Genomic DNA, 11,772 nt, shown 5'->3' on the forward strand with positions numbered 1-11,772 from the left:
CACAGGTATACATGTGTTCCCCATCCTGAACCCTCCTCCCTCCTCCCTCCCCATACCATCCCTCTGGGTCATCCCAGTGCACCAGCCCCAAGCATCCAGTATCATGCATTGAACCTGGACTGGCGACTCGTTTCATATATGATATTATACATGTTTCAATGCCATTCTCCCAAATAATCCCACCCTCTCCCTCTCCCACAAAGTGAAAAAGACTATTCTATACATCAGTGTCTCTTTTGCTGTCTCATATACAGGGTTATTGTTACCATCTTTCTAAATTCCATATATATGCGTTAGTATACTGTATTGGTGTTTTTCTTTCTGGCTTACTTCACTCTGTATAATAGGCTCCAGTTTCATCCACCTCATTAGAACTGATTCAAATGTATTCTTTTTAATGTCTGAGTAATACTCCATTGTGTATATGTACCACAGCTTTCTTATCCCTTCATTTGCTGATGGACATCTAGGTTGCTTCCATGTCCTGGCTATTATAAACAGTGCTGCAATGAACATTGGGGTATACGTGTCTCTTTCAATTCTGGAGAGACCATAATTTTTAAATCATGCAGTAACGCTAGAAATCTTTTCGTTGTGGTCTGTGCAATACAATCTAACACAAGACTGACTGACTTGCGATGGCTTGTCTTGACTATTATACTCCAAATCTCATAGAGAAACGAGTCTCTAAGTTTCATCTCCTAGTTAAAAAAGCTGAGCATTCCTGCCTATGCCGTCCTTTTCACAGGGCTTTCACACTCCCCCTCTCATCTGTCCCACAATGACCCTGCCAACTAGCATTCCTCCTGAGAGTGAGTGTGAAGCCCTGCACAGTTCTACAAGGCAACGTGACTTGCCGAGGGTGGTGCAGGTTGGTTACACAGGAATCAGAAATAGAATTTGAGATTAACACCTGATTGCTATGAAAGATGCTCATCATCTAGGCATCATTTTTATTGACTTTGAAGGCTAAGCAGGATACTCAGGAAAAAAAAGATCTAGGTTCTACCCCTCAGGGGTAAAATCCAAGATGAAAAGAGCCAGAGGCCAGGAGAGAGTTGATGTCACTCTGACATTCCATCCTCTTCTCTTGATTCCCTATAACCCCTCTTCTGCCCACCAGAAAGGAATTGTTGTTGTTTAATTGTCATGCCTGACTCTTTGTGACCCCAAGGACAGTAGCACGCCAAGCTTCCCTGTCCTTCACTGGAGTTGGTGATGCTATCCGACCGTCTCATCCTGTCACCCTAGAAATAGAAAGATGCTTCAATTGTGCAGTGATGTTTCAATTCAAATGCACTCAAATTCATCAATGTTCATGAATACTTGCCAGAGTGGATAATTTTATGAACAAAAAGAATTCCTATGTAAGCAATATTCATACATTCATATGTAAGCTTATTCAACAAATATTTACTAAATGCCCACTGTGTTCCAGGAAATGTGCTAAGTGTTAGGGATACAGTGTTTAAAATACAAAGTTTATGTCCTTATGGGGTGCTGTGCTCAGCCACTCAGTCATGTCCAACTCTTTGAGACCCCATGAACTGTAGCCTGCCAGGCTCCTCTGTCCATGAAATTTTCCAGGCAAGAATAGTGGAATGGGTTGCCACTTCCTTCTCCAAGTTCTTGTGGTACTTCCATTTTACTGAAGAAGAATCAGGATAAACAGTTACCTGCCTTAAGGAATTTGCCCAAATAACAACCAGTGATGGAAGTTTGTACGTCCTAGAGCAGGATTCAAGTTTCAGCAGTCTGACTCTAGATCCCTGCTATTCTACCATCCTATTCTACCTAAAACTCCAAATTTCTGAAATAAAATAGACTTAGTGTGCGGTCAGGCCATTCAAGTTGGCTATTTCCCAAACTTATGCTTACCAGAGGGGAAGGGTTTGGAGGAGGGACAGTTAGGGAGTTTAGCATCAGACCTGTACACGCTGCTATATTTGAAACTTCCCTGGTGGTCCAGTGGTTAAGCATCTGCCTTGCAATGCAAGGGTCACCAGTTCAGTCCTTGATCTGTGAAGATCCAACATGTCAAGGAGTAATTAAGCCCTTGTGTCACAACTACTGAGCCCAGACTCTGAAGTCCATGAGCCACAACTACTGAGGCCACATGCCCTAGAGCCCATGCTCCAAACAGGATGTAACAGAGTGCCTTGTAGCGCAGATCTCAGCATGCAGCTAGTTGCTATGGGCCATTAACCCCTCCAGGACTGAGGACTGAACTGAACTGATTAACCCCTCCCAGCCCCCACCCACCACCCTGTTACCAGGCAACCATCACTAGGGGACCGGTCCTTCTCAGCCATTGGTCAGCAGTAGTGAGCGTCTCCCTCAAGCAATCAACTATCAATGAGGGACTATTTGTGGTCCTCCTCAGTCATTCATTGGTCGGTGCCACAGTGGGCCCCGCCCACAAGCAAGCATCAGTGAGACCCTTAGGGAGGCCATTCACCCAACAATCAGTGGATCATTTGCCCTCAGGTGGAGAGTGAGGTAAGAGGCTGATCTTAGCTTTCTCCCTTAGGCCTCCAGCTCACCCTGCCTTGGGCCAGGGAACAGGCTGGGGTAGGGGGGATATATGTCCTGCATGGCTCTGGAGCCCTCACCAAGACCACTTAGTAGTTGTGGCACAAAGACCTTTCTCTGTTTCAAACTCAGGCATTTTGGTATTATTTGGCCTCACTGTGCATTGGTCACACGGACTTGCCTTTAGATACTAGCAGGACTTCCCTGGTGGCCCAGTGGCTAAGACTCTACACTCCCAATGCAGGGGGCCCAGCGTTTGACCCCCTGTCAGGGAACTATGATCCCACATGCTGCAACTAAAGATCCCGCCTGCCCCAACCAAGACCCAGCACAGCCAAATAGATAAATACTAATATTTAAAAAAAATTTTTAAAGGATAACCAACACTGACCTGTTGTATAGCAAAGGGGACTTTGATCAATATTATGTAACAATGTAAGTGGGAAAAGAATTTGAAAAAGAACAGATACATATGTATGTAACCTGAGTCACTTTGCTGTAGACCTGAAACATTGTTAAAAAAAAAATGGCTGTTCCCTTGTTTTCTGTATATCCTCTGCTCAACAAGGCCCTGCTTCACTCAGTGACTATCCAATCCTCTTAATTACAGGACTTCATCAGTAACTGCCTGCCTGCTTGCCCAGGGCCCAGCTGCTGGTTTCCCTGGTAACTGACGAGACAGCGTGACATAACTTGCCCCTATAAATGGTAGCCTCCTCCTCTCCTGAGTAGCCAAGGCTGTTGCCGTGTCCTGCCTGCCATCTGCCACACATGGTGGAGCTGTCATTCCAGGACCTTTTGCTTCAGACGTCTAAGATCCCTCGTCCACTAAACCACTGATGTCTCTGTCGCTGTACCTGGGGTCTTACTCAGGTCTCAAGGCTGAGCAACTACAAGGCTTGCAGGCCTGCGGGGTGCAGCCCAATAATTGATGAGCGGTTAAGAAGCCGAGGAAACTCCTGTGAGTATAGAACTGTTGGGAAATAAGGTCAGGGAACGGGAAGTTATGGGGGTGATCCTGAGGTGATGGTCGTCTCAATGAGGGCTGTCTTTCTCTTCCATTATGTTGATATTTTGTTAACCTCAGGTCTCTCCATCTTAAAAGGAACAGCCCCACATTCATGGCTCACCTAAATGCATGGGGGTGGCTATTGAACACAGGAAAAATGCAAGGACCTGGATTAGATACAGAATATCAGCATACCCCTGAACCATCAACCCTAAACAGCTACAAAAGTGGGCTTTAGAGATGTTAACTCAGGGACAGATTTGTGAATTGCATATGGCCAGTTACCTGGAAGGGTTTGGTTGGAACCTGTGGCAACAGCAAATAAAACTGCCATCTGTGGCCTTGTGGGGAATAGGATTAGAAAGGCATTTATAGATCTCACCTGTCTGCTACCTGTTCCACCTAAGACCAATAAGGTAATTAATCTAGGCCTGACTGGAGGAAGGCACAACCATATTAACCCTGTGGGCCTCGCCAGGATTCAGCATGGGCTCTGGGGACTGAGGCTGAAGAGATGGTATGTTACTGCCCCCTAGGACAGAAACCTCAGGGGTAGCACTATCTCAAGATGCTGTTACTGATTCTATGTTGGTCAATGGTCATGATCTTCCCTGTACAGTGCCTCTTAACAAATTTAGTCTGAGCAAAGGCAATCTGTTTGCAGACTGGGCACAGTGGTGGCGTCGCTGTGAAATGAGTCTGCTTGCTGGGTCTATAGCAAGATACCATTGTCGTTGTCCTCTGGACTTTCATGAAAACTGGAACCTGTAACTGGCTGGCTTGCATGTTTGCCCACTTCCTGGACTCTTAATACTCTTTAGCTGCTATTGTCTGTGTTGCATTTATGATGTCTGTTTGCAGTGCCCCCGGTACATACCTGAGCCCAGGGATATCACAGAAGAGGGATGGACCAAGATTGTAAGGGTCATGCGAAATGTGAAGGGGTGAATTTTATGGTCAGGCCATTCAGGACAGCTATTTTTCTTTTGTCTTCCTTTGTGTCCATCCCCTGCTCAACAAGGCCCTGTTTCATTCATGTGACTATCCAATCCTCCTAATTATAAGGTTTCATCAGTAACTGCCTACATGCTTGCCTCCTGCCCCAGGCCCTGGTTTCCCTGGTAACTGAGGGGCCCACCTGACATCAATTCCCCTTATCAGATCAGCCGCTCAGCCGTGTCCAACTCTTTGTGACCCCATGGACTACAGCAGGCCAGGCCTCCCTGTCCAACTCCTAGAGCTTACTCAAACTCACGTCCATTGAGTTGGTGAAGCTATCCAACCATCTCATCCTCTGTTGTCCCCTTCTCCTTCCACCTTCAATCTTTCCCAGCATCAGGGTCTTTTCCAATGAGTCAGTTTTTTGCATCAGGTGGCCAAAGTATTGGCATTGGCAGGTCGGTATAATGCCCCGACAGGTTTCTGCCATAAGCCGTATGAGATCACCGTGGAACCACAGAGCAGGGCTCCTTACTTGCTTCACGCAGGGCATGCCATTCATTCACACAAGCACACCGTAGAGTTAGTGAGGCACAGCAGAAAACGTGTTCACTAAGAGAACAAAGAACTAAAGCTCCAAGCATCCTTACCTTGTCCTGAAGAATCCCGGACGAGTGCCCAAGATGAAAGGTTGTTGTTGAATCATGCAAAGACACCGGGATTCTTGGCCCCCAGAGGAGAAGAATTCAATCTGGGGCCAGAGAGGAGGCTTGATCGCTCAGAGCTTTTGTGTAATAAAGTTTTATTAAAGTATAAAGGAGATAGAGAAAGCTTCTGACATAGGCATCAGAAGGGGGCAGAAAGAGTACCCGCTTGCTAGTGTTAACAATGAAGTTATATAATCCAAAGAATGTCTGGAGGTTGTAAAGACCTCATCAGACCTACTCCCATAATTTACATTTTAAGATAACACTGTCCTCAGGCAGGATACATCCTTGTAAAGACCAGGTCTACTCCCATAATTTACATTTTAAGATAACAGAAGGTTTAATCCAGAGACTGTCCTTAGGCAGGATACATTATTGTTATATAATCCTAAGGAATGTGGAGAAAGAAAAAAAGTTTGTCCTTTCTTCCTCCTTGAGAGTTCCAGACCCCTCTCTCCTTGGGGACCCCTAGACTCCTTATCAACCTGCCTAGGAACTGACTCTTTCAGTTTCAGCCTCAGAATCAGTCCTTCCAATGAATATTCAGGATTGATTTCTATTAGGATGGACTGGTTGGGTCTCCTTGCTGTCCAAGGGACTCTTAAGAGTTTTCTCCAACACCACAGTTCAAAAGCATCAATTCTTCAGTGCTCAGCTTTCTTTACAGTCCAACTCTCACATCCATACATGACTACTGGAAAAACTATAGCTTTGACTAGATGGACCTTTGTTGACAAAGTAATATCTCTGCTTTTTAATATGCCATCTAGATTGGTCATAACTTTTCTTCCAAGGAGCAAGCGTCTTTTCATTTCGTGGCTGCAGTCACCATCTGCAGTGATTTTGGAGCCCAAAAAAATAAAGTCTGTCACTATTTATATTGTTTCCCCATCTATTTGCCTTGAAGTGATGGGACCAGATGCCATGATCTTAGTTTTCTGAATGCTGAGCTTTAAGCCAACTTTTTTTACTCTCCTCTTTCAGTTTCGTCGTGAGGCTCTTTAGTCCTTCACTTTCTGCCACAAGGGTGGTGTCATCTGCATATCTGAGGTTATTGATATTTCTCCCTGCAATCTGGATTCCAGCTTGTGTTTCATCCAGCCCAGCATTTTGCATGATGTACTCTGCATATCTTTCTGGTGTAGTAGAAGGATGTGCATTCATCTTCTCCTGTGAGAACTACAAAATTACAGCTCACTGCTGAACAACCATTGACAGGAGGATGTTGGATCCCACCAAAAAAAGATACCCCATGTCCAAGGGCAAAGGAGAAGTCCCAAAAAGATGGTAGGAGGGGTGAAATCCCATGTAGTATCAAACCCCCTACCCACCAGAGATGCTCAGAGTGCTCAAACAAAACCTTTGTGTGCACCAGGAGACCCCATAGAGACTGAGTCAGGCCTGCATTTGAGTGTTTGAGTGTCTCCTAAGGAGATATGGGTCAACAGTGGCCTGTCACAGGGGCAGGGGTTCTGGGTGCAGCAGACCTGGGTATGGCATAAGCCCTCTTAGAGGGGATCACCATTAACCCCACCATAGAGCCACCAGAACTTACACAGGACTGGGGAAATAGACCCTTAGAGGGCACAAACAAAACCTGTGCACACCAGGACCCAGGAGAAAGTAGCAGTGGCCTCACAAGAGACTGACCCAGACTTGCCTGTGAGTGTCCAGGAGTCTCCGGTGGAGGTGTGGGTCGGCAGTGGCCTGCTGCAGGGTCAGGGGCATGGAGTGTGGTGCACGAGACCTTTGGGAGGAGATCACCATTATCTTCATTACCTCCACCATAGTTTGGCCTCAGGTCAAAAAACAGGGAGGGAACATAGCCCCACCCATCAACAGAAATTCCCCCTATAAATGGAACCTAATCCCCTGAGTAGCAGAGACTGCTGCCATGCCTTACCTGCTGTCATGCATAGTGGGACGTCATTCTAGGACCTTTGTCTTTAGACATGTAAGATCCCCTGTCCAAAAAACCACTGACGTTCCTGTTGCTATATCTGGGCTCTTTCTTCAGTCTCAAGGTTGGGCAACTACGAGTCTTGCAGTCCTCTTTGGAGCATGGCCCAACACCTGGTGTCCAGAAGCCAGAGACATTTTTGCAGAATTGGAAGCAAAACAAGACTGACTTTGTCATATTCAGATTAGATAAAATGGAACCTCCAGATTCACACTGCTTGTGATAGTCTGTTCCCAAATCTCCAGCTAGCAACGTAATAAACATCAACTACTAAAACATGGGCCTTGGAATGACAGGTGACTGTTCTAAGCCCTAGTCTGCTTGTGATTATCAAGTGATGTATGTTTGTTATTTCACCGTATTTTACTATTCATAGCATGTTTATAAGTCTGCTCTTATCTTAGCAGGTACAGGGGACAAACAGAAGAAGAACAAAATTGGGAATGTGAAGAGGAAGAGCTAGACAATACTGCTGACATGGTAAAGCCATCACCCTGGTCTCAGGTGGCTCATGTAGGCTCCAGACCCTTGACTCTTCCAGAGTAATTAATGCACAGAGGAGAACACAGCATCACCCCTTCCGTGAGGCTCCCACTGAAGATGACCAGCCTTGGTTGATGAGAAGGGCAGCTTCTAGGAAGGGTGTGCCAGTGGCTCCTGTCAACTTTAGGGGCATAGCTCTGGAATATTAGAAGAGAAATCTAGTGATGGAGCCGTAATGAAGTAGTGAAGGGAGTGAAGTATTTGAGCAAAAGATTCTGTTCCCTTTTGATACAAAGATAAGCTTCCCATTTAGACCCTAGTGACAAGGGAGCAACAGTATAAACGAAGGAAGGTACTGAGCAAATGATATTTAAAGGGGCACTGTTGACTCAAGGAGAGCCGTGTTTCTAAGTTCAGTAATAACAACTCAGCCCTTTAAAATTCAAGAGGAAAACAAATGCATCCACAGACCGCATGATTTTGGTGTGGCTTAGATTTCAGTTCAGGCAGGGTTTGGGACTTCACCGGGTGGTGCTAATGAAACACGGGGCATGTTGACTCGTTTCTGCTTGACATTTAACTGGCTGCACGATTTCTAGCATGTTCTGTCTGACATAGGTATTTTCAGGATGGACAGATCATTCAAAATGATGCCTTTTTTTTTTTTTTTAAAGAGGTGGCAATACTAAAAAGGGAAATAGAGTAAGATCTAAGTGTTATACAAGTTTAAACTCCCAACCCTATTTAATTCATGATTCTTTCAATCGTAACAGATCATTATGAACCCAGTGTCTACTTTGTCTTTGGCCTCAAGTTGAATATACATGGCAGAAGTCCAGAGGGGGAGCATGAAGACTCAGGTATTATATAATTTCTGGTTAATATTTATGAAAGAAAGACATTGCCATTTTAAAGCCCAAGAAATGGAAAGTTTTTTGACTTGCAAAAGCATTAAAATAATATATAATTGATTGAATTGAAGATTTGTTTAGCAATAATGTGGTAAAGGTTTTGATAACCATTGCTATGTTTTATAAGTGGTGGACGATGACACATTATATCCATTATGTCGTGTAAACTTGCTATCAAGTGGAGGAGAAACAGAGGTAAGAAGGCATCTGTCTAGGAAGTAGGTCAAACATTTGTCCAGTATATGGTCTGAGGAAGAACTTGTGCTAGAGACAAGAATAAGGAAGAATATTCAAAAGGAAGCCAGGAACAGCTGGTCTCCAGAGCCAGGCAGGCAGGCTTGCAGGGAAATCCTAGCTCTGTTGCTCCGTGATGTTATGAGGCTATTCTGATTGTTGTTGCAGTGTAACAAATTACCCTAGAACTTGTTGTAAAGAGAGGACGTTTTTGTTTTGCTCCTCATCTTGAGGGGCAGAACTTCAGGAAGGGTTGCACTGGGTAAATCTTGTTTTGGGTCTCCTAAGGTTGCACTGAGATGTTGGCCTGATCTGCCATCATCTGAAAGGTTGAGGTTGGACCAGATATGAGAGCCAGATGGAGGCTGTCGCCTGGGAGCTTGGCCATGTTCAGGGGATGCTCCAGCAGCCCTTGGGATGGCAAACTTCTTAGCTGGTGGTCGTCCTTTGCCAGACCAAGTGTTCCAATGGAGGCTGGTGGTAGATGCATGGCATTTATAATGAAAGCTTGAAAGTCGGTCATTTCAGTCATTGCTCTGTTGGTAAAAGCAGTCACAACCCCAGGGGTAGGGGACTTAGACTCTGCCCTTTGACTGAAGGGGCTTCCCTGGTGGCTCAGCTGGTAAAGAACCTACATGCCAATGCAGAAGACACAAGAGACATGGGTTCAATCCCTGGGATGGGAAGATCCCCCGGAGAAGGAGATGGCAACCATTTCTTTACAACCAATTGCTCCGGTATTCTTGGCTGGAAAATTCCATGGACAGAGTTGCCTGGTGGGCTACAGTTCACAGGGTCGCAAAGAGTCAGACAGGACTGAGCGCGCGTGCATACACATACTGTGACTGAGGTGGCAAGGCCACATTGTGGAGGATGGGAGATGTGGTTGCAGCTGTCTTTCTAAATAAAATCTGCCACATGGCCTTGAGAAAAATAACTTCTAAAGTTTAGTTTCCCTATATGTAAAATGGAAATAACAATATTCTATAAAAGATTATGATAACTGAAAGAAAATGTGCTTTTAAGAGGCTTAGCCTGGTCCTGGAAACCCAGTGAATGTTTAATCAATGTTTGCTATTAACGGTCCTGGCACTTGGCGTGCTGACTCTAGCTCCCACTTTTACCAGAGCAGGATATTAAGCCATGTCACATCTCTTTGTGATATTCAAACTACCAGTGCTTCTGACTCCCCTCCTACCTATCCATAAGGAGATTCTTCTCTCTCCCCTAGGATCTGACCTCCTGTGACATTATCAAAACACTCGTAAAGTGTCATTCACTTTCTTGACACTGCCCCTTGGGTTTCATCTTTGCCAGAGACATTCACTGACTGTGGTAGGCATGGCCACAAAGGCTGCTCAGGCTCTCCTGTTCTGAATCCTGTCTTCTCTTCTCAAGCTCCAAACTATCCCTCCAGGCCTTTCCCTCCCTGAAGAGAATTCCTTCTTTCGCTACGAGTAGAGATCCCTCCAAGTGGGAATTCTCTCATCCCTGTCTTCTCCATTTCCACACTTAGTGCCACCTGCACCCATCATCATTTTCTCACCTTATGTCTCAAAATGAAGACGTATATCCTCTGGTTTCTAAGCCTGGGTCCCTCAGTCCTAAACTCTGTTTCCATCCTTTCTCTCTCCTCTGGAACATCGCTACACTGATGACGCCTTCTCTCGTATCTTCAGCTGCTTCCTCTAGACCAGCACCTTCCCTTGAGTCTGTCAAATCCTGAAGCCTTTCCTAGTTTACTATGAATAAATCAAAACTGGTCAACTGTACCCTTTCTGCAGTCTTGTTCCTCTGGCAAGCTGCTGTACCCACCTGTTCTTCACACCAACTTCACTACCTACAAGTCCTTGTCACTATTCATTCTTTACTCCCTGTAGTATGTCCTTCTCTGTCTTTCTAGAAACTGTTCCTGCAGAGGAACCTTGGGGCCTCTTGATTTGAATTGCTGTTTTGAGGTGGCTTGTTAGACAGTAGAAGTTAAATACCATAGTCATCAAGCCAAGATCTTAACCCATGTGATGATTGCAAAGTCTTCTTCCCTTCCATGTCAGCATGTCCTAGAGAGTAAGGCTGATGTATTCTTGTGGGGGCTTTGACTTTCAAGTGAAGGAGTTAGAATATCTCAAATTTGGTTGTTTGTCTCTTTTTAATCTGAAAGATTCACACTAAGGAATATTGTGTGTAAAGGGAATGGGGGGCAGAGTTTTAAAAGAATCACTTGGGAATGTTTTGCAAAACCTGTGTACCTCTCTTGTACTCTCTCACAGCTCTTTTGTAATTTGCTCCCTCACATAAAGGTAGTTGGGGATGTTTGGAGTCTTTCTACATCCTTGTTGATGAGACCAACATTTTTCACCTGCAAAGACTCTAGGGCCTAGAGGGGCCAAATACTTGCTTAAAGTGTCAAACCTGCTAAAATGCCAGGATTTTGTACTCTGTTTTAACGTATCTATGCATCCATATTTTTACTTGTTTCCCTAAATGTCTGCATATCTGTCCACAGCAAGTCAAGCAATACAGAGGTTTATTAAAAAACTTCAGTCTCTTTTTCTACTTTACTATTGAGGTTATTACTTACAACAGTTTGATAACCTTTCATACTTTATGCTAACATTTATTTTATCAGTGATATATTTCCAGGTAAGTAAAAATGGTCTAATTTTTCCCATTTTTAAACTTATAGTTGACATAAAATGTACCTCTTTAAAGTATACAGTTCCATCATTTTTAATATATTAAACAAGGTTATGCAACCATTATCACACTTCATACACTTTCATTACCCCCAAAAGGAGACTTACCCATTAGCAGTCACTTCAATTGTGGTGACTATTAATCTACTTTGTCTTCATAGCTTGCCCACTCTAGACATTTCATATAAATGGAATCATACAATATGTAGCCTGCTGTGTCTGAATTTTTCACTCAGCATAATGTTTTCAAGGTTCATCTTTGTCGTAGCCTGTATCAGTACATTGTTTATGGTCAAATAAC

The 11,772-nt window shown here is 44.4% G+C and overlaps 1 long non-coding RNA gene across 1 annotated transcript; it reads left to right on the forward strand.

Annotated features, from left to right (window-relative positions):
- The first annotated feature begins 2,319 nt into the window (after nt 1-2,319).
- On the forward strand, nt 2,320-9,641 carry LOC139179489 (uncharacterized). Its single transcript, XR_011563868.1, has 4 exons — nt 2,320-2,499; nt 3,143-3,493; nt 7,552-7,627; nt 8,404-9,641. It is a non-coding gene; the product is annotated as an uncharacterized lncRNA (long non-coding RNA).
- Nucleotides 9,642-11,772: the final 2,131 nt, after the last annotated feature.

Source organism: Bos indicus, chromosome 1, assembly GCF_029378745.1.
Source record: "Bos indicus isolate NIAB-ARS_2022 breed Sahiwal x Tharparkar chromosome 1, NIAB-ARS_B.indTharparkar_mat_pri_1.0, whole genome shotgun sequence".
NCBI lineage: Eukaryota > Metazoa > Chordata > Mammalia > Artiodactyla > Bovidae > Bos > Bos indicus.